The 24,654-nt window shown below is 39.0% G+C and overlaps 1 protein-coding gene across 35 annotated transcripts in view; it reads left to right on the forward strand.

Moving 5' to 3' along the window:
* DTNA (dystrobrevin alpha) overlaps window positions 1-24,654 on the forward strand; it is a 355,973-nt gene that overhangs the window by 183,947 nt on the left and 147,372 nt on the right. Inside the window, exon 1 of one of the 35 annotated variants that reach the window (XM_019815146.3) lies at window positions 8,945-9,129. The exons of the other annotated variants lie outside the window; for them this stretch is intronic. The gene's annotated coding sequence lies outside the window, so the exon portion shown is untranslated. Of the gene's footprint in view, window positions 1-8,944; window positions 9,130-24,654 lie in introns of those variants that run through there. 35 annotated transcript variants of the gene reach the window in all.

The following is a 24,654-nucleotide window of genomic DNA, read 5'->3' on the forward strand; positions in this document are numbered from 1 at the left end:
CCCTCTGACCTGGACCTTGCTCCCCGTGCCCAGAACTTCAACACCCATCCTCCCTGGATCTAGTCCCCAAACCCTTCTTATTCCGGTTAACAACTCACAGTCTTTCAGGTATACAACTCATAGTGAAGGGAGCATTTTCCTCTGTCTCACAGGATGACCTAATTTCTCTTCCTTCATCCCTCTCTTGTAGACTAGTTTATATATAAACATAAGCCCCTTAAAGTTTATTCCAAAAAAAAAAAAAAAAAAAGAGCATTCTTCCTCAAAGGTAGTCATGAGGCCTATAGCCTCCTTTAGAATATGGAAAATGTTGCAGTTTTAAAACTAACAATCTAGGGGTTCCTGGGTGGCTCAACTGTCCCACTCTTTGTTTCAGCTCAGGTCATTGTCCCGGGGTTGTGGGACTGAGCCTCGCATTGGGCTCCTTGCTGAGCGTGGAGCCTGCTTGAGATTTCTTTCTCTCTCTTCCTCTGCCCTTCTCCCCTGCTCATATGCTCTCTCTCTCAAAAAAAAGAAAAAAGGTAGCAATCCGTTTTATTCTCTCTTGTTTTGCATTTTTGTTTTTTACCATTCTCAAAGTGTGTTTCTGTGTATCTTTAATTTTTAAGTTTTTTATTTTAATTCCAGTCTAGTTCACATACAGCATTATAGTAGAGTCAGGTGTACAATGTAGCGATTCAATAATTCTATACATGGCTCCGTGCTCACCGTGATAAGTGTCCTGTTGAATCCCCACCACTCATTTCACCCATCCGGCAATCCATTTTAAAATGAAGCTACATAGGTACTTAGAAACAGATATGAATAGATCAATTCAAAACTATTACTTGTGGCCAGTGGGGTTATAAGTGATTAGAAAATATTTTTGATTACTCTCATTTTTTAATCGGCCTACAGTGTTTATCAAAGGTATCATAGAGCCTGAATAGATGAAACAAGTAGAGTTGTTCTTACACTTTGCATATTAAGTGCCACAAGTGTGATCGTATGGGTGGGCAATCCAAGCCACAGAATCGGATGTATGACTGAAGGTTTCTGTCTTCTCAATGTGTGTGTATAGGAACATATGAACACAGAATTGTGTCTCCACTGGGAGGTCAAGGGTCGTTACCTGTATAATGAACGTGAGTGGCGATTCATCTGTGATGAACAAAGTAGGAGCTGAGGCCTCTCGGCCTTGTGTTACTTACACACCCTGGTTTTGTTATTATGTCAGGGGTCCTTTCTGATGTCTCACCTGGTGAACACATAGCGTGGTGCCTTCCTTAAACAAATGAAGACCCCCTGCTCACCATTACTTATGCGCAGATAGCCTTTCACATGCGTATCCCTGGCCGGCTTTTATGCGACTTCCCTTCCTGCTCATTGTTCCCCCCATTGTATGATGGTTTCTCCAGTTTCTCCATTTCACATGTCACCGAGAGGCTCTAAACAGAATGCAGTGGCCTGATGGAGAATTAACCAGTGTGAAGTATGGAGAAGGATAATGCCTCCCAGGTTGACTCCAGTGAACTCCCTGGTGTCACGTACCAGAACCTCGGAGATGTTAGGTGATCTCTACTGATGGAGTGTTTACCACCACAGACACCCAGGAGGGTCCAAAGCACCCAATATCTTTATAGTGTGGGTCAATTTATGTAAGGCATGTTTAGCTATCAAATGAAACTTTATCATTCATTCCGATCATGAAATTCATGTAGGTATATACAATGACATTTCAGACACTGCTTTGTCAACTTGTCTTCAGTTATTCAGACAACTTTCTCAATTGTGTATTTCTTCAGTATTCTTTTATAAAAAAAAAAAGCTATTTATTTTGAGAGAGAGAGAGCCCGTGAGCAGGGGAGGGGCAGAAAGAGAGGGAGAGAGACAGAGTTCCAAGCAGCCTCCATGCTGTCAGCTCAGAGCCGAATATGGGGCTTGATCTCAGGAACCGTGAGATGACCACGTGAGCAGAAATCAAGAGTCAAGACACTTACCGGACCGAGCCGCTCAGGCGCTCCTCGTCAGTATTCTTTTTCTCTTACCCCCTGGATAATTGTGCTATATGTTCTCTTTAACCACACATACTTTTATCTTTCCCCCTAAGTCACCTTGTATCCTTTTCCAAGTGTTTAATCTGTTTTTCCTTAATAATTTCTTCTCCTATAGTCTTGCCTTTAATTATTCTCCTAACTTGCTTCATGTTATAATACCCTTTATTTTCATCAAAGTTGGCATCGATAATGAACTTTGATTGAGTGCCCACAAGGTGCATGGCATGGTATTTGCTTCCCAGTCTCTCCATCTCATTACCTATGATTTATACACACATACGACTGTAGAGACAGCTACTACCCCCCCCCGCCCCGCACCCCTCACCTTGCCACCAACTAATTACTTATCCTTTCTGAGGAGCACATAACAAAGGAAGGGAGAAACTCAGTAACTTATCACTCCTATATCTAATCTTGGTCACCGAATATGCTCTTAGGTACATCAGGCATCCGTCCATGGAGCTTTTAGCGTGTATACCGCGCAGATGTAGCCCTAGTACCCAAGCACAAAGCAAAAGCATCTGGGAAAATACACCTAATATCCCAACAGCAACCGCTTCCCAAGCTTGGGGCACGCTGAATGGATGATTTCCCCCCCCTAAATGTTCTGCCTAAACGGACCTAATTAAATTATCTATCTACTCTCAAGTCAGTTAATTATATTTTTTTCATATATTGTATCTGCGGCTATATTTTCTTTATCCATATTCTTATCTCCCCTTCTAGGCTGTAGGCTATTTATATTTCTCCCGCCTACATCTATACAATATGGGCTTTTAGAAGACACTTAATTAAAATTTATTGAATTAGAATAAGTCATCTTATTTTAGAATAAGTCAGGCGGAAGAGACCAAGAAGTAATAATCTTGTGTAACTGTGTATTCAGATTAAGAAAATGAATTCTTTCAAGAGTGACTTCTCGGGAATATGCCTGTTTCTTTGACTTCATGAGTAGACCTGATTTTCAGAAATGTCCTCCTCTTTTCCCTCGAACTGGGAAGGAATATATTCTGTCAAACGAAGACGTCATCGTGGCTCTGCAAACACGCCTGGCTTTACAGGATACGGGATTGTCACAGAGGGTGACCAGACAAGCACTTAGTCCCCTGCTCCTACAAGTTCCCTGACAGTCTGCCACTCAAACCCCACAGATCTTCCGGTTTCCCAACCGGATACAAGGACAGAAAAGAACTCGGAGTCTATCAAAGACCTCTGCCTGATTTTATATCAACTCAAACTCAGAGCATCCTGACCTCACAACTCTCTTGGAACCTTTTTCCATTTTGTTCTCCTCAGGACAGATTTTCACCTGAGAGAATATTTGCTTCTTCTCAGTATCCACTCTGTTTTGCTGTCAGTGGAAGGGGGCTGTAGAGATGCTGCCACGCTGATCGCCTCTGACCAAACAACAACAGCAACGGCAACAACAACAAAACTCTGTTACCTGCCTCCAAGTAAGTCCTGGTCCTGCCTTGGACCCTGGAGCACATTTGTGGAGTTTCACAGAGGATGCCAAACTGGAACTGGGAAGGGGCCCCTCAGACATGAATTTGGAGTCAGCAGGGTGATATTACAAACAGCAAAGTCAGGGCACCTGGGTGGCTCAGTCGGTTGAGCCTGCAACTTCAGCTTAGGTCATGATCTTGTGGTTCATGAGTTCGAGCTCCCATTGAGCTCTGGGCTGACAGTGTAGAGCCTGGAGCCTGCTTTGGATTCTGTGTCTCCCCCCCCCCACCGCCCTTCTCTGCCCCTCCCCTGCTCGTGCTCTCTGTTTGTCAAAAATATATAATAAATAAACATTTTAAAAAATTTTTTTTTCAACGTTTATTTATTTTTGGGACAGAGAGAGACAGAGCATGAACGGGGAGGGGCAGAGAGAGAGGGAGACACAGAATCGGAAACAGGCTCCAGGCTCCGAGCCATCAGCCCAGAGCCCGACGCAGGGCTCGAACTCACAGACCGCGAGATCGTGACCTGGCTGAAGTCGGACGCTCAACCGACTGCGCCACCCAGGCGCCCCAACATTTTTTTAATCTTAAAAGAAAAGCACAGTGAACACATGGCAGGACTTTGAGACCGTTATTTCACCTGTTTCCTCATCAATAAAGTCAGTATTACACTGAATTATAGGTATGAGTCCTCTAATTCTAACATTCTATGCTTAGATTTTCTAATTTAAACTCAATAATTCCCACTCCCACACAGGAATCTGTTCTGAGGAAATAACCCAAGGTATAATCAAAAACTTACAAACAAAGATGTATCACTTATAAAAAGAGACCGGGAAAAGACTAAATATTTATTTCACAATGAGGGATGGCTAAGTGAATTCTGACACATCCAAATAGTAGAATTTTATGGAACTATTAAAAAATATTTTCAAATAATGTATAATAGCACAGTATGTTTATTTTACATGTCTTTCTTTAGGTGAAAGAAAGCTATAGTCAAAATCATCCAAGATTGTTAGTATATAAAAATTAAGAAATACATCAAAATGTCAATATCAGTTACCTCGGATAAATAAATTATATGTGCTTTTGATGTTATTTCATAAATCTATATTCCTCAACTTCTCTACATTGGACTTGTAATATTACCTTTCACGGAGCAAATGGGCACGTCATGTCAGGTTTTATTATTTATTATTATTTTATTCTTGGGTTTAAAAACCAAGTATGTTTTTCACTAAGGAAGAATCCAGATATATTCTTGAATTTTGAAAAGATTAAAAATACAAAAACAGAAATTTGGGAATAAATTTCCATATGTGAATAGGGCAAAATGATTCAGGGTTCACAATTAGTTATCTGTGGGATCTGTATCCATCAATTTCACAGTGCTATTTAAAACCAGATACTTATTTATAGCACCGTTAATACAATTCAAAAGAGGAGTGCGTGTTTTGAAAACATCTTCAGGGTAAAATAGAATATCTTGATACTGAGTTATATAAACTGAGATGCCTTGCAATAGCCTTGTTCTTTCATAAGAAATTTTCATGAGTAGAATAGATACTAATCCGATTAATATTTTTTAGGTCAGCTGCTCAAAGCAGCTGGAGAAACTATGTGCCTGCAAAAATTGTTCAATAGATCGCAATCTTTTTTGTTGTTGCTGTGAACGAGTTTTCTTATTTGATTTAAACCAGCGCCCTAACAATAAAGCTCTTTGTGGTATTCTAAACTAAATAACAATTTGAAAATGTGACCTGAAAAAATGGACTTTGCAGGGGTTCAAATTGTTTTGTCTTGTTTTGATTTCATTGACATTAGCAGCCAGTTGTTTTTTGGTTTTTTTTTGGGGGGGGGGGGTTCTTTTTTTTTTTTTGGTAGCCATCCTGTTGAATTCAAGCATGTGACCTCTGAGCCCATGTTGCTACCTCGAGTTTGTGGGAAATTAAGTGCCCTCATGTCTGAAGAGACAGCAGTGAGGCAAACAACCCTGTAAGCTCTCTCCCAGGCCTGTGCATCCAAGGCTTGGCTCATCTTTCTTATAATTCTGAAGCATTATGTCTCGAAACTGTTTCCCCCGGCTGTTAAGATTCTTCATATGAAATTAGGTGGGTCATCCCAGCACATTATGTTACAAATTTTGTTCACACTGAACAAGAGGTTAATCTTAACAGTGGCAAAAGGGGATTTCAAACTTTGTGAAACCAAATATATTGGCATCATATTTCCTGAATGCTTAAGAGAGAGAATCAAACAAGTTGCTTGGCATCTGACAAAGGATGTGTGCTCGTCATAGTTAATCCCTAGGAGGGGTCTACATTGACTAGATAAATGATACGCTCTTCAATTGACAAAATGAAGAATGGTGGGATGCAGAAGCAATCTGTAGGAGGGAAAAGGACACAAGGTAAAGACTCACCAAGAAATGAGTACAAGCAGTGAACGCGTTTCTATTGCGCCAGCCACGCATGAGAATAATGATGAATTATTCAGATCGCGGTTCTATGAGTCTTTCCTTCATCAGCTGCCCTGACAAGGATTAAGGGGCTCTGACTTTCCAGTGGATATGCTTCTTGCCTTTTCGTCTATTCTGCCTCACTTCCACGCTTTGTAGGACTGTGTCATGACGAGTCACCACCCTGAAGGATTTTTCAGAGTTGCAGCAGTGCTGGAGCTGTTTTAATAATCTCTGCTGATTTGCTGTAGGTCTTGCTTTTAATGATAGAGAAATCTTGTGATGTGCAACATGCATTTTATTCTTTATAGCAACTTCCTGCCGTGAAAGTTTTTTCTCTGCCACAGGTTTTGTTTTTCTTGTTGTCGTTTTCTTTTTTTTTTTTCTTTTTTTTTTTTTTTTAACCCCTGGCGGCTTCTTTGCCCTAGAAGGCTTCAAAGGGATTTTAATGCTACTTTTCCTATGCAATTGGCTTTGGTGCCTGGCAATTTCCTGAGTTAGACGACTGTGGAGAAAAGCAACTAAAAGTCTGTAGTGGCGAGCAGTTTACAGCCCTTGTTACTGATCAAGGTGACCTTTTAAAGGCTGTTAAGCTAACATTGGTACATTGTTAAAAACGTGGTCTCTGTATATAATTTCTATTCTGAGGCTCTTTCTGATGACAATTCTTTTTAAAAAGTTTTAGGGGCGCCTGGGTGGCTCAGTTGGTTAAGCGTCCGACTTCGGCTCAGGTCATGATCTCACGGTCTGTGAGTTCGAGCCCCGTGTTTGACTCTGTGCTGACAGCTCAGAGCCTGGAGCCTGCCTCGGATTCTGTGTCTCCCTCTCTCTCTCTGCCCCTCCCCTGCTCATGCTCTGTCTCTCTCTGTCTCAAAAATAAATAAAAACACTAAAAAAAATAAATAAATAAAATTTTAAAAAATTAAAAAGTTTTAAAAAGTTTTTTTTTTTAATCAACTACCAACTTTAATACTCTTTCCACAGTTACTTCACATTGGGAATATGTAAAACCTTTTGGCTGGTCATCATCTCCTCTAGATAGTTTGTAAGTGGGAGCAGGCAATCCTGGCTAGTTACCTGAAATGGTCTCTGTATTATGCTGTGTCACTACTCATATTATAAAGCGTATCATTGAAAATGTGTATCTGGTTGAAAATGACAGTTTTATCATCATGGGAAAGTCAGGTGTGAATGAGCTTTCTTGTCCCTTTTGTTCAAAACTCATAAACATTTTTGCTAAATAACTCTAGCGATAATGTATTGAGCACTTAACTGTGTTTCAAGCTCAGTGCTTGGTAATTTCCTTGGACCATCTCATTTAATCCTTTTTCATAACTTTTGAAAGTAGAAATTTTACATATGAGTAACCAAGGTTTAGAGAGGTTAAATAATCTATCCAAGATCACGAATCCAGTCTGGGTAAGAACCGATTTTAAAACCACATCTGAATAACTCGGTGGTTGCTACTCTTGCCTCCCTCCCTGTGCAGCGTGGGATAGTAAGGAAAAGCCTGAGCAAACCCCCCCCCCCCCAGCCCAGGGGCTTAACCACAGCAGAAAATGCTGTGAACACAGTCCTGGAGGAGTTGAGGTTTCCTCCACTGTGCTGACATAAAGCATTCATTCCCTGCTTTATTCATTCAAGAAATAGCCACCGAGCCCGACATTATGCCAAACCCTTTGCTGGTTCCATGGTATGAAAAGATAAATAGGGCAACATTCCCCTTCTTAGGAGAGTCCATGTCTAAAGAGAGAGAATAGATATGTAAACAAATTATTATGGAATTTGAGCTAAATCTGGAAAGTAAGCAAAGCTGTGGAAGCAGGGGATTGGCCATGCATGACCCGAGGGACAGAATAGCTGCTCGCCTGATGGTGGAGAGAGCACCAGCTGTGAAGGATGTCCGTGGTGGGAGGGAGGGACCACGGCTGTGGCCAGGTGAAGCCTGTCACCCAGGCCTCCCATCAGGCGTCCTTAAAGCACATGCGAATAAACTGAAGGTGGTTCCTTAAATATTAATTGCATAGCCATGGGCTTGGGGGTCCCAGGATTCTTCAGAGTTGCAACTGTCCCAACTCCAAACTTCTCTTAATATGGAACCCCCAAGTATGCTTTGGTTGATTCTATCAGGCTGCGTCACCACAGATCCAAATCTGTGATCATTTAAAATAGGAGGGGCGCCTGGGTGGCTCAGTATGGTAAGCATCCAACTTTTTATTTTGGCTCAGGTCATGATCTCACAGTTCGTGGGCTCAAGCCCCCCCCCCCACCGCCGCCCCCCATTGGGCTCTGTACTGACAGTTGCTTGGGATTCTCTCACTCTCCTCTCTCTGCCCCTCCCCCACTTGTGCTGTCTCTGTCGCTCTCAAAATAAATAAATAAATAAACTTAAATAAATAAATAAAACAGAACTGGGACTTAATCTGTTTAAATAATGGCTAACCACAGGGTTTGATGAAAAGAAGTTGAAGAATTTTGCCTCCCACCTCTGAACTGTGATTAGAAGTTTGCTCTAGGAAAATCCTTTGAGACTAGCCCTTCCTATACTGATGCGGTGTTTTCAACATCCGTTGTTTATTGAATTACTTAACTTTTATATCTATATTTAAAGGAGCTATGAGACTATTGCTCCTTTTTTTTTTTTTTTGAGTTAGTAACTGGCGTTTAAAAATACTTGGTTGGAAGAAGTAGTAGATAATGATCAGTATTTTGAGGGATTAGTGGCAACTTAAAAAAATGCATATAGTTATTTCATTTGTTTCAGGGCTGTGGGGGCCCTTTTATTCTTATACCTCTGCTGTTCGTTTCTTTTTTTTTTTTTTTTCCTTGCTCACGAGGTTGAGTCAGCAACAGAAACATATTCAAATTAGACTTGTCATACAGAAAAAAAAAATCTGACTTTGTCAGGGTGGGTGGAGGGGAAAAAGGCAACTTTTTGTCAGTCTTTTGTATTTCAGCAGCTGGATTCATTGCTACCATGGTAACGGACCACATGATGAGGTGTATTAGATTGCTGTGCGTTGAGCACAAGGGGAAGAATGAACACAGCGTTTTATTGAAGTTAAAGGTTGCTTTGGAGTTTCTTCTGTGGAAATGTGTAAGGTCAAATACTATAGCTTTCAGCATATGTAGTACCTTAGAGGAAGAATTAGGGGCATGTTGGTGTCTTTAACTGCAAAACCAGGTAAGGTACAACTCAATCTATGAAACTGAACTCTTCTTCTGTTGCAGGAGCAGGACTTGCTGGGTGGAATTTCACTGTCGCCCCCACTCCCAGCCCTCCGTGGGCACAGGACAAATTTCTCCCTTCCCCTGCTCCCAGCTCCCTCGCCCCCACCCCCGTTTTCACCCTTTATTAATTTGAAAGTCTAAAACACTGTGACTTTTTTCTGGCACTTTGGTAGTATGTGTGTGAGGCTGTGTGTGCAAGTAGAAGTAAGAAAACTGGAAAGAAGTAATAAGAATGCAATAATCCCTGTCTGCAGGTCAATGTAAAACAGGGCAAAATGTTTCCTTGTTTTGAACTTTAAAAATGGTCCGCTTTTCCTAGAGGACACCTTGTTCGTGGTGTCGGTCCTAAGCTGCTTGTCTCTTATACTAAATTAACAGTAGGGCAAAATTCTCCCGCGTGTTACATAGTGTATTTGTTGTATTTGGGCATTTATTCCTCTTTCATCCTATTCCTGCCAGCCCCATCTAACATGAGTAGTTCGGTTTTATCTACAATTTTTACAACATATTTTATTTCCGTTTCGTATTATGTTCTTTCAGGCATTGTGGTCTATATGCTTCAGAGGATTTGAAAATACAAGTAGATACAATACGGGTCAGTATAAAAGGAACTCTTGCTTAGAGGCTGGAGAGAGCCGAATGTAAACAATGCGGTGCGTGGGGAACCTTCCATTCTCAGAGCACAGAAGCCTCTCCCTGCGTTGTTTACACATCGCCCTAGCAGCTTGTTTCAAAAGAGGTGCCTTTGATATGCGCAGAGCAAGTTAGAGAACATTTCTTTGCTAATAACTTCTGTTGCTTCCTTCGTCGCGGTTTCTATTGATGTCTGTTGTTGGTCTTTCTCATCAGATGTTAGGATTGACTTTAATTTTTTAGTCAAGGGCTAACTTAGCCAACTTCTCTCGGCTTGGGAGAAACTTGTCCCGGCAGCGTTAGAGACAAAGCCGAACTAAAACAGGAGCAGAGCCCCGCTGTTACTCAAGCGGATTCACTCTCCACCTGGAGTGTTTTCATACACGAAAGTCTTTCAAAAAATACTTTCCTAGCTAAAGTCGATTATTTGCCACTAATTGGCACTGACTTGGATAAAAGCCAAGAAATGATCCCAAGTTTGGTCATATACCTCTCTTTCTTCAAAAAGGGAAACAGCTTTTGTTATATCCATTTATGCTCTGTGATTTTCATTGCTATTTCCTTAGTCTCTCTAATTTTCATACATCTGGGTCATCTTCTAACTTTGAGCAATGAGTTATAATCATTTTTTCAAAATGTTTTTTTTGCCATAACTTCAAATAAAGGGCACTGTTTCCATGATAGCAAATATCAAAAGTATTGTAACAACACTGAACAGGTGTAAAATGCCCATGCGTGTATCTGAAATCATTCTTTCCTTTTACCCTTTGTTTTGAAACATGGAACAAGCTATGAGCATCAACTCTGGAACATAAAATATGCTCACAAGCATAAGTTGTTATTAGCTAAGAACAGGAAGTTCCCAAGAAGCAGTGAAAGATGGTACCTGGGAAGATATTTTAAAGTGTGAAATTCTCAATATTGACAATACCTGAGGTAGAAAGTGGTCTGTTTTTATTAAAGGAAAAATAAGGAAGGGAAGGCGGGCAAAGGAAGGGAGGGAGAGTCAGAGACAGAAGGAGAGGACACAAGAAAGAGAGATGAAAGGTAAAGATAAAAGTGTAAATGATCTCTTAACCAAGCTTTCTTCTTTCCCAGCAGTACTGTAAACGGGTTAAATATCTATATATAAAGAAGAGAGATGGAGTAGTGTGGATGAAGTGAAATTACTGAAAAGTACGAGCATTCCACTATTCCATGTTCGAAGTACTTGATCAGGCTTCAGTCCATTCTGTAATTGGAATGAAAACAAATTCCTCTTGTTTCAGTTCCTATAGTTTCTATAGTCTCAGTCTTTGGGCTACGATATCAGCCAGCTTAGCCATTAGAGCTAGATGTATATAAAAAACAATATATATCCAAATTTCTATGATTTTTATACACCTGACACCAGGCCATATGTACGTGTCCATTTCTCAGGTCATCATACCTGAGACGTCTATAAGATGGAAGCTCCTATTCAATTTTATTTTTTATAATAACTGTATGTACTTAAGGTAGACGACATGATTTGATTCACACATTTCACTATGATAGTGAAATAATTACTGCAGTCAAGCTAATTAACATATGTTTCCTCACATACTTGCTACTTTTTGGTGTGCGGTAAGAGTGCATGGAATTTGCAAACTTCCAGTATGCAATATACAGTATTATTGCCTATGGTCATTATGCTGTACATTAGATCTCTAGACTTGTTCTTCCTACATAACTGCAACTTCGTACACGCTGACCAACATCTCATTTCCCCCACCTCCCCATCTGATGTGAGTGAGAACATGCAGTATTTTTCTTTCTGTGTCTGGCTTCCTTCACTTAGTATAGTGTCTTCTAGGTTCATTCATGTTGTTGCAAATGGCAGGATCTTCTTTGTAAATATTCCATTGTATGTATATATCACAAAGTCTTTATCCATTCATACGTTGATGGACACTTAGGTCATTTTGTATCTTGGGTATTCTGAATAATGCTGTGGTGAACATGGGAGCACAGATATCTCTTCCATGTACTGATTTAATTTCCTTTGTGGATATACTCAGAAAAGAGATTGTTGGGTCTCTGGTAGTTCTATTTTTAGTTTTTTGAGAAACCTGTTGTCCATAATGGCTATATGGAAGTTTCTTTTCTAGTTGTTTTGATATTTATATTCTTAAGGTACAAAATGATTTTTGATGTGCCTGTTTTAAATTAGAAATGTTGCCAAAGTGTTTTAATCGAATCATATTTTTGTCAACCTTTCTTTAAATCAGGCTTTATTTTTCATTTTGAATGATCGGCAGTGTTTCTTAACATTTTAGCTTTAATTTCTAGAGCTCCCTAGCCTCTCAAATAGCTAATTATCTGCGTTTACCTCTATTAAGGAGATAAATGTTCAACAGAGCCATGATGAAGAAGAATCATATTGACTCTTATAGCTTTTTCAATAAAATTAATGATAACTGTTGATTGAACCCCAAGACAAAATTTCTAAAGATTGATGACTCTATCAGCTAGATATTCCATTTTTAGGAATTGTTATTTTTCAACGTTTTTTTATTTTATTTTTGAGACAGAGAGAGACCGAGCATGAACGGGGGAGGGGCATAGAGAGAGGGAGACACAGAATCGGAAACAGGCTCCAGGCTCTGAGCCATCAGCCCAGAGCCCGACGCAGGGCTCGAACTCCCGGACCGCGAGATCGTGACCTGGCTGAAGTCGGACGCTTAACCGACTGCGCCACCCAGGTGCCCCTAGGAATTGTTATTTTTAAACCTATGACTTCATTAAAGTGGGTTTTATTATTGACAACTATGTAATTTTTTTGTATGAAAAGAATTGGACTTTTTAAAAATATTCTTAAATGTTTCAAATGCAAGAAAAGTAATGGCACCGTGATCATGATCATGATGATGACAATGGCAATAATGATTAATTCGGAGAATAAGATAGACTTTATTAGAAAGCTCTAAGCTCTGTATGTAGTAAAAGGCCAATGTTTTTAAAAAGAAAGTAGAAATTTCTAATGGGTGATATGATTTTCAGATATTTACTTTCAAATTTAATTAATTCCATTAATAACATTTAGAACTCACTAACAACAGGTGTTTCTGTTATGTTATCAGAACTTATTATAAAGGATGTTGACTTTGTTCAATAAGCATTGGAAACTTTCACTAGTAATGATTAAACTTATCAATAATTGTGCAATATGTAGTCCAATATCTGATAGGAAAAAAGTAAACTCATTGCTAGGAATGAACAATTTGTTACATTTTTAATATACAAAAAGAAACAATCAACCGGTTCCACTTTCATGATAACATTAGCCTGATCCATTTTAGAGTGATATTATTATAAGAATTTCCCTCTACCTGGTATGTATATTATGAAATATTCACTATTGACACCATTTCAATTTTTTAATCATCTTTTTTAAATTTTAAATTATTTTTTAAATAAATAACAATATTTTATGTCTCAAACCTATTAATTTGTGTTTGTTTGGGGAATATTATACCCAGAAATATCACTTGCCTCTACCTACACTCACATGAAAGAAAATACCATATGGATTGACAATTCCAATATATAATGTGGCTCCACCAAAGTAGTAGAAGAAAATACAAAACTTGAGATAGAAAGGTATGCTTTCAATGGCAGAAACCACAAAGTAATGGTTATATGAAGTTATTACACACCTGCATAGCTTCCACTATTATCAAGATGACTCCCTAGAATTGTCCATTTTTTTTACCAAGGATGAACCTAAACTGATACATCATAATCACCCAAAGATCAGAGTTTACCTTATGGTTCCCTCTTGGCATTGTCCATTCTATGGGTTTGGACAGATGTGTAATGATATCTGTCCATTATTATAATATTACACAGGGTGTTTTCACTGTCCTAAAAATCCTCCGTGCTCTGCCCTTTTATCTCTCCCTTCTCCTCCACCCTCTTTCCTGGAAATCACTAATTTTTTTATTGTCTCTCTGGCTTTGCCTTTTCCACAATATCATATAGTTGGAATAATACGTTATATAGCCTTCTCACATTGGCTTCTTCTACTTAGTAATATGCATTTAAGGTTCCCTCATGTCTTTTCGTATCTTGATAGCTCATTTCTCTTTAGCCCTGAATAATACTACATTGTCTGGATGTATCACAGTTTATTTATTCACTCACCTACTGAAGGATATCTCGGTTGTTTCCAAGTTTGAGCAGTTATGAATAAAGCTGCTGTAAACATCCATGTGCAGGGTTGTGTGTAGACATAAGTTTTCAACTCCTTTAGGAAATAACATGGAGTAGGATGACTGCATCATATGGTAAGAGTATGTTCAGTTTTGTAAGAAACTTCCACACTGTCTTCCTAAGTAGTGGTATCATTTTGAATTCCCACCAATAATGAATGCGAGCTCCTGTTAGTCCACATCTCATTAGCATTTGGTGTTGTTGCTGTTCTGGATTTTGAGCAGAGTTGCCTAATGGTATCTCGTTGTTTTAATTTGCCTTTCCTTAATAACATATGATGTGGACATCTTTTCATATGCCTCTTTGCCATCTGTATATCTTCTTTAGTAAGGTATTTGTTTAGGTCATTGGCCTGTATTTTAATTGCTTTTTTTTTATTGTGGAGTTTAAGAGTTCTTTGTATATTTTGATAACAGTCCTTTATCAGATGTGTCTTTTGCAAATATACAACCTCAGTCTGTGGCTCGTCTTCTCATTCTCTTGATATTGTCTTTCACAGAGCAAAAATCTTTAATTTTAATGAAGCCCAGCTTATCAATTATTTCTTTCATGGATTGTGCCTTTGGTGTTGTATTCACTAATTATTTTTAAATACCTACAAATTAAACAAATATCATTTTAATCCTTAGCAAATATGTTTAAAAGAGAGAAGCAGGGGGAGGAGAGGGAAATAATACCCGATGTTAAGGAAAGTGTGGAAAATGGGAACTCACATCCATTGCTTTTCAGAGTATAAATTGATATTTTTGGAGCAGGGTAGGGTCAACATAGCAATGCATAGTAAAGGCTTTAACAATTACATACGCTTGGACCCAACAATTCTACTATAAGGAAAATATCCTAACAAAATAAATAGTCAAACACATACAGATATAGATGATATAGATATAGATATAGATATAGATATAGATATAGATATAGATATAGATATAGGTAGATATAGACACAGGGTTTTTCATTGTCGTGGTGTTTATGTGTAAACAAGAGCAGCCATTCTGAAGAAAAAGAATCTGAGAAATGTAACAAACACACCAGCTTATATTTCTGCTCTGATAGCTGTAAAGTCTTAATAGGTCACAGACATGGCTATATGTTTATCTAACTGTTCCACTTCTCTACTCTTTAGATAGAACGTGATTAGGCAGCATCATATAGAGAAAAGGGTCTTGGCTAAAGATTCAGAATGCCAGGGTGCTGCAATGGACTAACTGAATTAATATAAACATAGGAACATAAAGCATCATTAAAATCCTAATGTTAGAGAGTAGAAAATAAAAACCTGTGGCTCTCTTTATCCATTTAGGTGCATTTGTTTTCACAACTCGTGTTGCAAATAAAAAGCCCCCATATCAAGTGGAAGAGGGAGGGTTCATTTTTATAATTTCACTGAAAGAATGTGCCAAATGGTAAAATATGGAATGCTTTGACTTTGGTAGAAAAACGGTAAATATTTTGGATAGGATATACTTCCCAAGTATTATTGTTTGAAATTTACTCAAAATAAATTTCTTCTCATATAAGGATGGGCAGAGGATAATTGGTCTTGACTGTAAACTCACCTTTAGGTGTAGTGAAGAGGGCAGAGATCTAGAGCAATGTTGTTCAGTAGAACCTTCCATGGTGCTAAACATTCTATGTCTGTGCTGTCCAATGTGGTAACTACTAACCACCTATAGCTATTGAGCTCTCAAAATATGACTAGTGTGACTGAGGAACTGTATTTCTAATTTTATTTAATGCCAAGTAATTTGAGTTTAAATGGCCATCTATGACTAGCACTTTCTTATTGAACAGTGTGGCTTTAGAATTAAGCACAACAAATCGGGTCGTTTATTGAATGTGGACATTCATTTCAAGCATTTCTGATGAATAAGGGTGATATAGGATAAGAGGGTGAATATTCTTAGTGAAATTTCCCTTTCATTCAAGGAAATACTTAACAGGGAGATTGTTTGATTCTATGACTGTAAGTCCAAGATTGTTCAGAGAAATCTTGGTCCCAAATATTCTTTTGCCTTGCTCACTAGAGACTATGAGAAAGGATAACAGTGAACAGCCAGATGAAGAGATACACAGGGTGAGTTCCAGAAGAGTGCTGAGTGCAGGCATTTCTGTCCCAGTGGAGTTGGGGTGCACCACCTGTCCTGTCACAATGGATGTGTTCACCAACACATCCAAACCCCATTCTTTTGGTATTTCTGGAGCTTTCGTCAGTTTGGGACAATCCATCATTAATCACTCCCCCTAGAGAACGGGGATGGAGTTGAAAGTTCCAAGCTTCAAGTCATGGCTTGATCTTTCTAGTGACTGGCCCCCATCCCAAAGCTATGCAGTGGCCCACTGATAGTCATCTCATTAGAACAAAGACACTCACTCCTATCATTTAGAAAATCCCAAAGTGTTTAGGAGCTCTGTGTCCGGAGCCAGGGACAAGACCAAATATTAGAACAAAACATGGTCCTAATGTTCTTATCACTTAGGAAATGACAAGGGTGTTAGAGCTCTATGCCAGGACTCAGGGGCAGAGACCAATATATATTTTCTATTATTTCACAATCAGACACTGTACTCGACATTGAAAACAGAGTGACAGTCCAGAGTCCCTAGATTCAAAGTTTCCTTGAAATATGATTAGGAATCATAAGACACAGACCAGATGTTACAGAGGAGGGGTGAGAAAAATGTTTTGTGCAGAAGGAAGCATTGGGATAAACTTTAAAAATAGTGAGCATTAAATGGGAGATTGGGGAAAGGAAGATCTATAGAGAGGGAACAGTTGGGAAAAATCAGGGAAAGGTGAGAATCAGAAATTTCTGAAAACATAAGCGAATCATGAAGACGTAACAAGAATAGAACTCAGAAGGTGTTCAGGACCAGATCGCCATCACCACTACCATCACCACCATCATCATCACCACCACCATCATCACGTATTGGTCTCCACCACTGTCACCACCACCATCACCACCACCATCGTTACACCATCTTCACCACCATCATCATCATCACCACTGCCAGCACCATCATCATTATCACATCGTCACCACTGCTGTCACCGCCACCACCATCACCATCATATCGTCTGTCACCACCACCATGACCACCACCACCGACTGGGGGGAAGCCATACCGGATGGACAGAAATAAGTGAAGAAGTTAATGGTACAGCTCAGAGCAAGGATGAGGGAAGGAGGTTGTAAGCTCAGGGCATGAAAGCAGAAGTTGAAAAAGAGTCGATTTGAGACGTGTTTTGCCGGTTGTCTGTCTTACAGTAAGTCAGGGAGAGAACATCTGGCTTTTTTTTTAAGCCTCCTTGAAAATCGTCAATTACTGCATGCATCACTGCAGCAAGATTATTGTGGCCACGGAAACAGAGCATATCTGAGATAATGCAAGTTTTCCTAACAAGACCAACTTTCGTAAATCATCCTGTTGGAAGCAAGTGCCACTTACTATCATCTATGTTCTTGAAGCATGTGGCACATCACAGTATTATTTGGAGATGTGGTAGAACTGAGGTTATAAAGAAATGTAACTTTATATTTATAAATTTTTCCCTTTTAAAACCTCAATGTGCTTTGATATGGACATAGAGTGATGTCTTTTTTCTTTCTAACACACACGGAATTTTAAAGTCTATACTAAGAACTCATTGAGAAAGGTCAGAACACAGTTCCCTTTATCATTGTAGGAGTAGTCTCGTAAATGAACTGATTTGGGTATATTATTATTCTCCTGCCTTTGCCCATTGAGGTGGCTTTTTTTTTTTCCTCTTCACGGTATATCCTGGTTCATTCACAGATTGGAAGATAATAGAAGATGTTACTTCCAGCATCAGGGCCTCTACTGTTTTCCAAGAAGTTATTTTCAATTTCTTCCAAACTTGTATGGTCACTGTGGTTGGAGAGGAATATTGGGAAATGTGGGGGGGGGGGGAGAAGTGGAGGAGATGGAATGTTGTCTTGACAACAAAGAGCAGGAAGGAGGAGAGGGGTATTGCCCAAGGGGATCCACAGTAGTCTGACTATCAGGAGGACAAACCAAATAGGGTGAGGAGGGAATAGCAATGTTCTGGCCATATAGTTCTTTCCAGTATGTGGGACGGCAGTGGAAAACCCAAACATACAGGAGGACGTACAGAGCACATCAAATGAGAGTTCTGTACATTTTCTGATAAAAAAGCAGAACACTTTCTGAGTGCCAGGTACAGTTCTAAACGTGCTTAGTTTACTCATTTGTTTTTAAGTTGAGGAACCCTCATTTAGAGAACAACACCTAGAACACAGAAATCATTGAATACATGTAGTTATTATCCCTGTTAATCATCACAACAACCCCATGAGCCTTTTATCATAGATCATCTTTAGTTTATGCATAAAGAAACCAAGGCTAGAGAGGTTAAGTAATCTCCCCAAGGGCTTACAGTTAATAAGAGAGAAAGACAGAGAGAGAGAGCGCGCGCTCTAGTTAATGGACTCAACCATTATGCCATCTTGCCTGCTTTTGATCTATGTAAAGTCTATTATATGTAAGGGGATGATACTTACAAAGTGCTTTCAGAGTATCTGACAGATAGTAAATTCTTAAAGATGTTAGCAATTATTATTGTGTAATAAGATTTAGAAGATGTTCTGATATTTATGTCATTCTACATAACACTGCTCAAAAACAGTAAGATTTTTAGGGCAGCTTTGGCTTTTTTCTCACGTAGGTGTGAGTAAAGCTTTGTTTACGAGCATGCCCATTATAAACTGGAGGAAGCTTCTTTCCACCCACACATTATCAGTCAGTTGCACTGGCACAGTTGACGTTTTCACCTCAAAAAAATGTGCCTTATAGAACTGTTCCATATACACATCTACACAACTCTGACCTTTTGACAGAGAATGACTACTGCGACCTGTATGGTACTGATGTGAACAAGTGAGATTCCCTTCCGTGCTTGGTATTTGAAGAACATGTCAATTTGCTCATTGCAGTCTGACATTTGCATAACCTAAGGGAGTTCGTGAGAGGCTGGCAGCCAGGAAAAGGAATCAGGCCAGAGGATGGAAAGGCATAGTCATAAGGGACTGGATTGGTAATAGAGTCTTCAAGGTCATGCGGGTGATTCCAGGCAGAACCCAGCTAGACCCTCGTACACAGTCAGACACAAACTTGGATTCTGATCTGTTTTGCCTATAACACGGGTTAGTTAGTTGGGGGTAGGTGGATTGTCATCCTCTGTATAGAAGTGATTTCATGGAAAATGAGGTGGCTTGCAATCTAACTGAACAGACGCAGAATTAAAGATACTTGGTATTACAGATGCAGACAGTGAAAGAGCCGCTCTGAGGCTGGACTTCTGGACAGAATGGCACTGCTGTGGGTTGTGCGTGAGAAGTGAGCAAAGAAGGGTTGAGGACACCATGGCTCAGGCTGGCAGGAATGTGAGGACTGTGGAAGGAGTCAGGGGACGGCAAAAGAGAGCAAGGCAAAGCCTCAGGATGGGTGACCAGCGGTTGCCTTGTCTTCTGGTTCGGTCACTTCTATCGCTCCCATTGTCTTTATCTGTGACGTCAGTGGTTTGGCTGATGGTGTCCCTGGGAAAGTGTGCCAGGCACTACTCCAGTAAGAGGATGAGGAAGGAGACCAGCTGTCCTCCCTCCACTCTGCTACTTGGGGAAGGGCAGGCTGGGGGAATGAGGTGGGAAAATCTATCTTTAGATATTTATCCTCTGCTATGCAACCCTCATCTCAGATGGCTACTTGCCCATGAGCTTAAATGGCCATAGTTTCTTTGAACTATTAGGGAGTATGATGATCATGTTATGATTCATGGGGTCTCCAGAGTCATCTCTGCAAATGTTATGTGTCATTTATTATCTGGAGAAGTAACAAGCTTTTATTAACCATAATAGCTAACATGTGTATTGTGGTTTGCTGTTTGCAAAGTATTTAGGTTGCATTATGTTTGAACCTCCTAATATTCCTACAAGGGAGATGACATCATTATCCGCTTTTTAAAGATGAATGGATGAATTTCTTGGAGGCACTGAGCCAGCAAAGCATGGATTTTAATGTGCTGATTTACTAAGACATGCTGCTTCCCTCAAAGTCCCTCTCACCTTTAAAAGTAAAAATCTCCTTAGTGATAGCAATTTGCCTTTAGAAGACTTCTGTTACAAATAAAGAGCTCTTGCATTTATTCAGATTTATTCAGATTGAATCCTCTTTTTTCTTCATACTGCAAGGCAGTTTATGTACACAGTAGGTATTTAATAAGTGTCACCTGCCTGGTTATTGTCCCTTTGTAGTAATCACTGTGATTCGCATACAACTGATGAAAAAATAATTTTGCAGTAAAGGGAATAGTCAGAGATTGTAATTACAAATGTGGGAAACTAATGTGGATAAAAATGAGAAACAATTCTTTTTAGTTTAAGAAAAAGGTGTCACATCCAACATCTAAACAAGTGGATTTAAAATAATTCAAATGGCCGAAAACAAAAGGCAACAAGGCAGATGCTTTATGCCTATGTAAAGCCAATAAAAGGAAATTATTCTGAGCCTCCAAACAACTCTCTCCCATCTTCATGCAACAACCAAATTTAATCCTACCGATAGGATTTATCGGAACAATGTCCCGTTCCATTCCTAGGTATGCATTTTGCTCTTCGTATTATCCAATCTTCTCTACAACTATCTTCTTACCCAGCACTGCTCATGAGTTTAGCTGTCTTTCTTGTCTCCCCGAGGTATCAAAAATACTCTTCCCTCTGGCTAGTTCCGTGTGAGCATCGGGGTTGAAGTCTCAGCAGGAGAAACAAAGCCAGTGGCAAGGCTTGCCAGCAACAAGTGTTTCCAATTTGGCTTTGCTGAAGTTCCTTTACTTCAGCTAGTGCTGCTGTCCTTGAGGCTTCCTTCTGATCACACTTTGCCTTAAAATGTAAAAAAGTTGGGGCGCCTGGGTGGCGCAGTCGGTTAAGCGTCCGACTTCAGCCGGGTCACGGTCTCGCGGTCCGTGAGTTCGAGCCCCGCGTTGGGCTCTGGGCTGATGGCTCAGAGCCTGGAGCCTGTTTCCGATTCTGTGTCTCCCTCTCTCTCTGCCCCTCCCCCGTTCATGCTCTGTCTCTCTCTGTCCCAAAAATGAATAAACGTTGAAAAAAAAAATGTAAAAAAGTTGTTCTGCATTGCAACATTTATTACCTTTGGTGTTTAACATTGTATCAAAATAATCCTTTGGGTTTAAATGTTCTCTTCTGACAGTAATGCTAAGATCTGAGACTCCTGTTTAGGATTAGGGTTGGGCAAGAAGAGAATTAAGATGAAGGGCAGCTTTGCTTACTAGCTATTAAATATATTATAAAGCTGTAATTATAATTAAGTTGAACTATAACTAAAGAAAGTGTTGATACAGAGAAAACCCTGGGGTATAAACAAATACTAGCATATGTATTAGTATATGCTAAACAAGGCAGTGCGTATCAATAGGGAAGATTATTACTATTATTATTATTATTATTATACAATAAGCTTTATGGGAAAGGAAAAGGTCTTCATTTGTACTACAAAATAAATTCCAGCTAGATTAGATTTAAATACTTATAATAAATCAGACTTTAAGTATTAGGGGAAAAAATAGAAGAATTTTTAAAACAGCTTTATTGAGATATAAGTGACAGCATACCATTATTTACAGTGTACAAATTAATATGTTTTGATCTTTAAACCATCTCTAGAATCCAGATAGCATTTCTGTCATCCCCAAAAGTTTCCTCACGGCCCTGGTTATGCCGCCCTCTTACCCCTTCTCCATATCCCCAAGCAACCACAGACCCACTTTTGCTCACCATAAATCAGTCTGCATTTTCTAGGGTTTTGTATATGGCATCATATGGTGCATACTCATTTTATCTAGTTTCTTTCACTCAGCATAGTTATTTTCAGATTCAACCATGTCATTGCATGAATCAATAATATGTTCCTTTTTATTGCTGTTTGTTTATTGTTTATCCATTAATCTGTTGATAGACATTGAGATTTTTTTCCAGTTTTTGACTATTACAAATAAAGCCACTGTGAACATTCATGTTAAAATATTTAAATATATGTATATTTTTTCTTTCCTTTTGAGTAAATATCTGGAGGATTTTTGAGTGATCTGCAAAAGGAAAGGGTCTTATAAGTATAAAAATGGAGGTTCATAGTGGGAAAAAGTTTTATTTGACATTAACATTTTTAATTTCTTGACATCAAAAAATGTCATTGACAAAATTCTAGGTGAATGATAGTCAAGGAAAATATATAAGGAAGAGCTAACAGTGGTAAGAACTTGCTATAGACAGGGCATCAAAAAGTGTCTGTTTGCTATATCAGTTACTCTACACAACAGTTGTCAAAAGGAGACACTGTTATCCCAGTTTAAGGCACCCTACATCTTAACCAATGTTCTGTGCTGTGTCCTTGTGTAGACAGGGCATATGTTACATACAGATGGTATACTTGTCAGAGAAGTCCAGCATTGTAGTGCTGAAAAGTGTATGTGAAACATAATAGAAATAATTCATGAAATGCACCTCTCTTCCACATAGGTGAGATAATAGGTCAATAGCCTTAATATAAAGAACTTTTGCAAGCCACAGAGGAAAATGCTAAGAGTCACGATGAGAAAGGGGCATAAATATGTAGCTCACAACCAAGTGAAAGTAAAAAGGCATGAAAAAAATATTAAACTTCACTTTTAATCAAAGAAATAAAACCTTGCTGTAACACCTTTCAAAGTAGCAAATACTTTTAGATATTTTGTTGAGTTGTTTGGCTCTGATAGTGGCAACATGTCATGCTAGTGAGTTTGGAAGCCATTCTCATACTTTATTGGTGGAAATGTAAATTAATACAATAATTCTGGAAAGCAGTTTGACAGATATCAGTATGTATCGATGACTTTGAAAATAACTACACCCTTTAATAACAATTTCCTTTTTGAAATCACCTGGAGAAATAATGTGAGATGGATACAAATGTTTATGTACAGGCATCTTTCTTTTTAGCATTATTTATAGCAGTGAAAAAATTGGATATATCTTGTAACAGAAAACTGAACAGTGAAGGTCATTCTATAACTAAGAAATCCTATGTGGCCACCAAAGGGGTGTTTATCAAGCTATTTCATAAATTATCAGAAGGAATGGAACTTACTACAAATTTTCTGGTGAGCAGTTTGATAATATTTTTAATTGACTTAAAATGCTGATGAGCATTGACTTAGTAATTCTGCTTTTAGGGCTATCTAAAATGGAAATACTTTTACACAAAAATTTGCAGGCACGGAATGAATCACAGTGTTATTTAAAATAATCATTTTTTAAACAACTAAATCCCAGCAAGGGATAAATTAAATAATTTAATAAATTTAGTAGATTATTTAATGGATTAAATTATGGTACATTCGTATGATGAAAACCATCTAAAATGTCTATAATGTCTATAAGAATCTATAAAATGTCTATAATGTCTATAAGAAATATATATATATGTCTTTATATATATATATATATATATATATATATATTATAAATAATGGGTTTAGTGAGAGATACTATACTTTATGATAAAATATCATCTGTCATCGAATCCTGATATTGAAATTGAAAAGTAGAGAAAAATAGAAGAAAACAAAATGTTAGTAATGATTAATGTATGGTAATACATTAATTTTTCTATCTTTACTTTCCTGTGTTTTCTAAGCTTTCGTCAGTGAATATGTACTACTTTCGCAATGCTGTGATATAAATTAGATTATAGAGGCAGAATTTGAGATTAAATGCTCAATGTGAACGTGCGGAAAAGAGGCAAGAAGGGTATCAACCAAAACATTAATAGCAGGGTTTTGATTTTTCTTTCCTATAATCTTTGAAATTTTTCTAAATAGTAAGGACTCAGGGCAAAAACGGTTTTGAGAAAGAAAGGGAAAAAACGGGGCCCTTTCGTTAATTTGAGAAAAAATAATGCATGAGGACAGAAGGGAATTAGAATAAGCTCTTCCTACTACAGGAACAAGAAATACCTCTCCAAGGAGTTTAAAAGGAGGAAGTGGTTGATGTAAATAAAAGAGCCCAGGTACCCTTGGCTTCATGGTTGTTTAGACTCCAGAGACCCAGAGGACATCCCCAGAGTGCTATCTTTTCTTGTTTCCGGGCTCTGCTCGATTCTGCTTAACTGTATTCCCGTGAGTCCTACCCAAACAGCATAACCAGATCTGTGTCTCCCACTCACCCACAGACAGGGGCTTTCCAGCCGGCAGGTAGGATGGCCACCAGCAGCCCCTAATCACATACCGCCCCCCTTGGCGTCCCCAGCGGGGAATTCTTCTTAGTACCTCAAACAAGATCCCAGCAAGTAAGCGGCAAAGGCTGGTTTGGGTTGGATGCACAGCGCTGAATGGTCACCGTGGTGGGGTGGGGGTGTGGGCATTCTACTGTGTCTGAAGGGAAACAAAGTCAGCCCCACAGCAGACACTGGAATAGATGACAAGAGGGGTTAGAGGTGAAAAGGAGGAAAGGGAATATTGGAAGGACGGTGTGACAGATGTCAGTGACAGGAACTAGAAGGTACCAGGGCCAGGCATTCG

The sequence above is a fragment of the Felis catus genome, chromosome D3 (assembly GCF_018350175.1).
Source record: "Felis catus isolate Fca126 chromosome D3, F.catus_Fca126_mat1.0, whole genome shotgun sequence".
In the NCBI taxonomy this organism is placed as follows: domain Eukaryota; kingdom Metazoa; phylum Chordata; class Mammalia; order Carnivora; family Felidae; genus Felis; species Felis catus.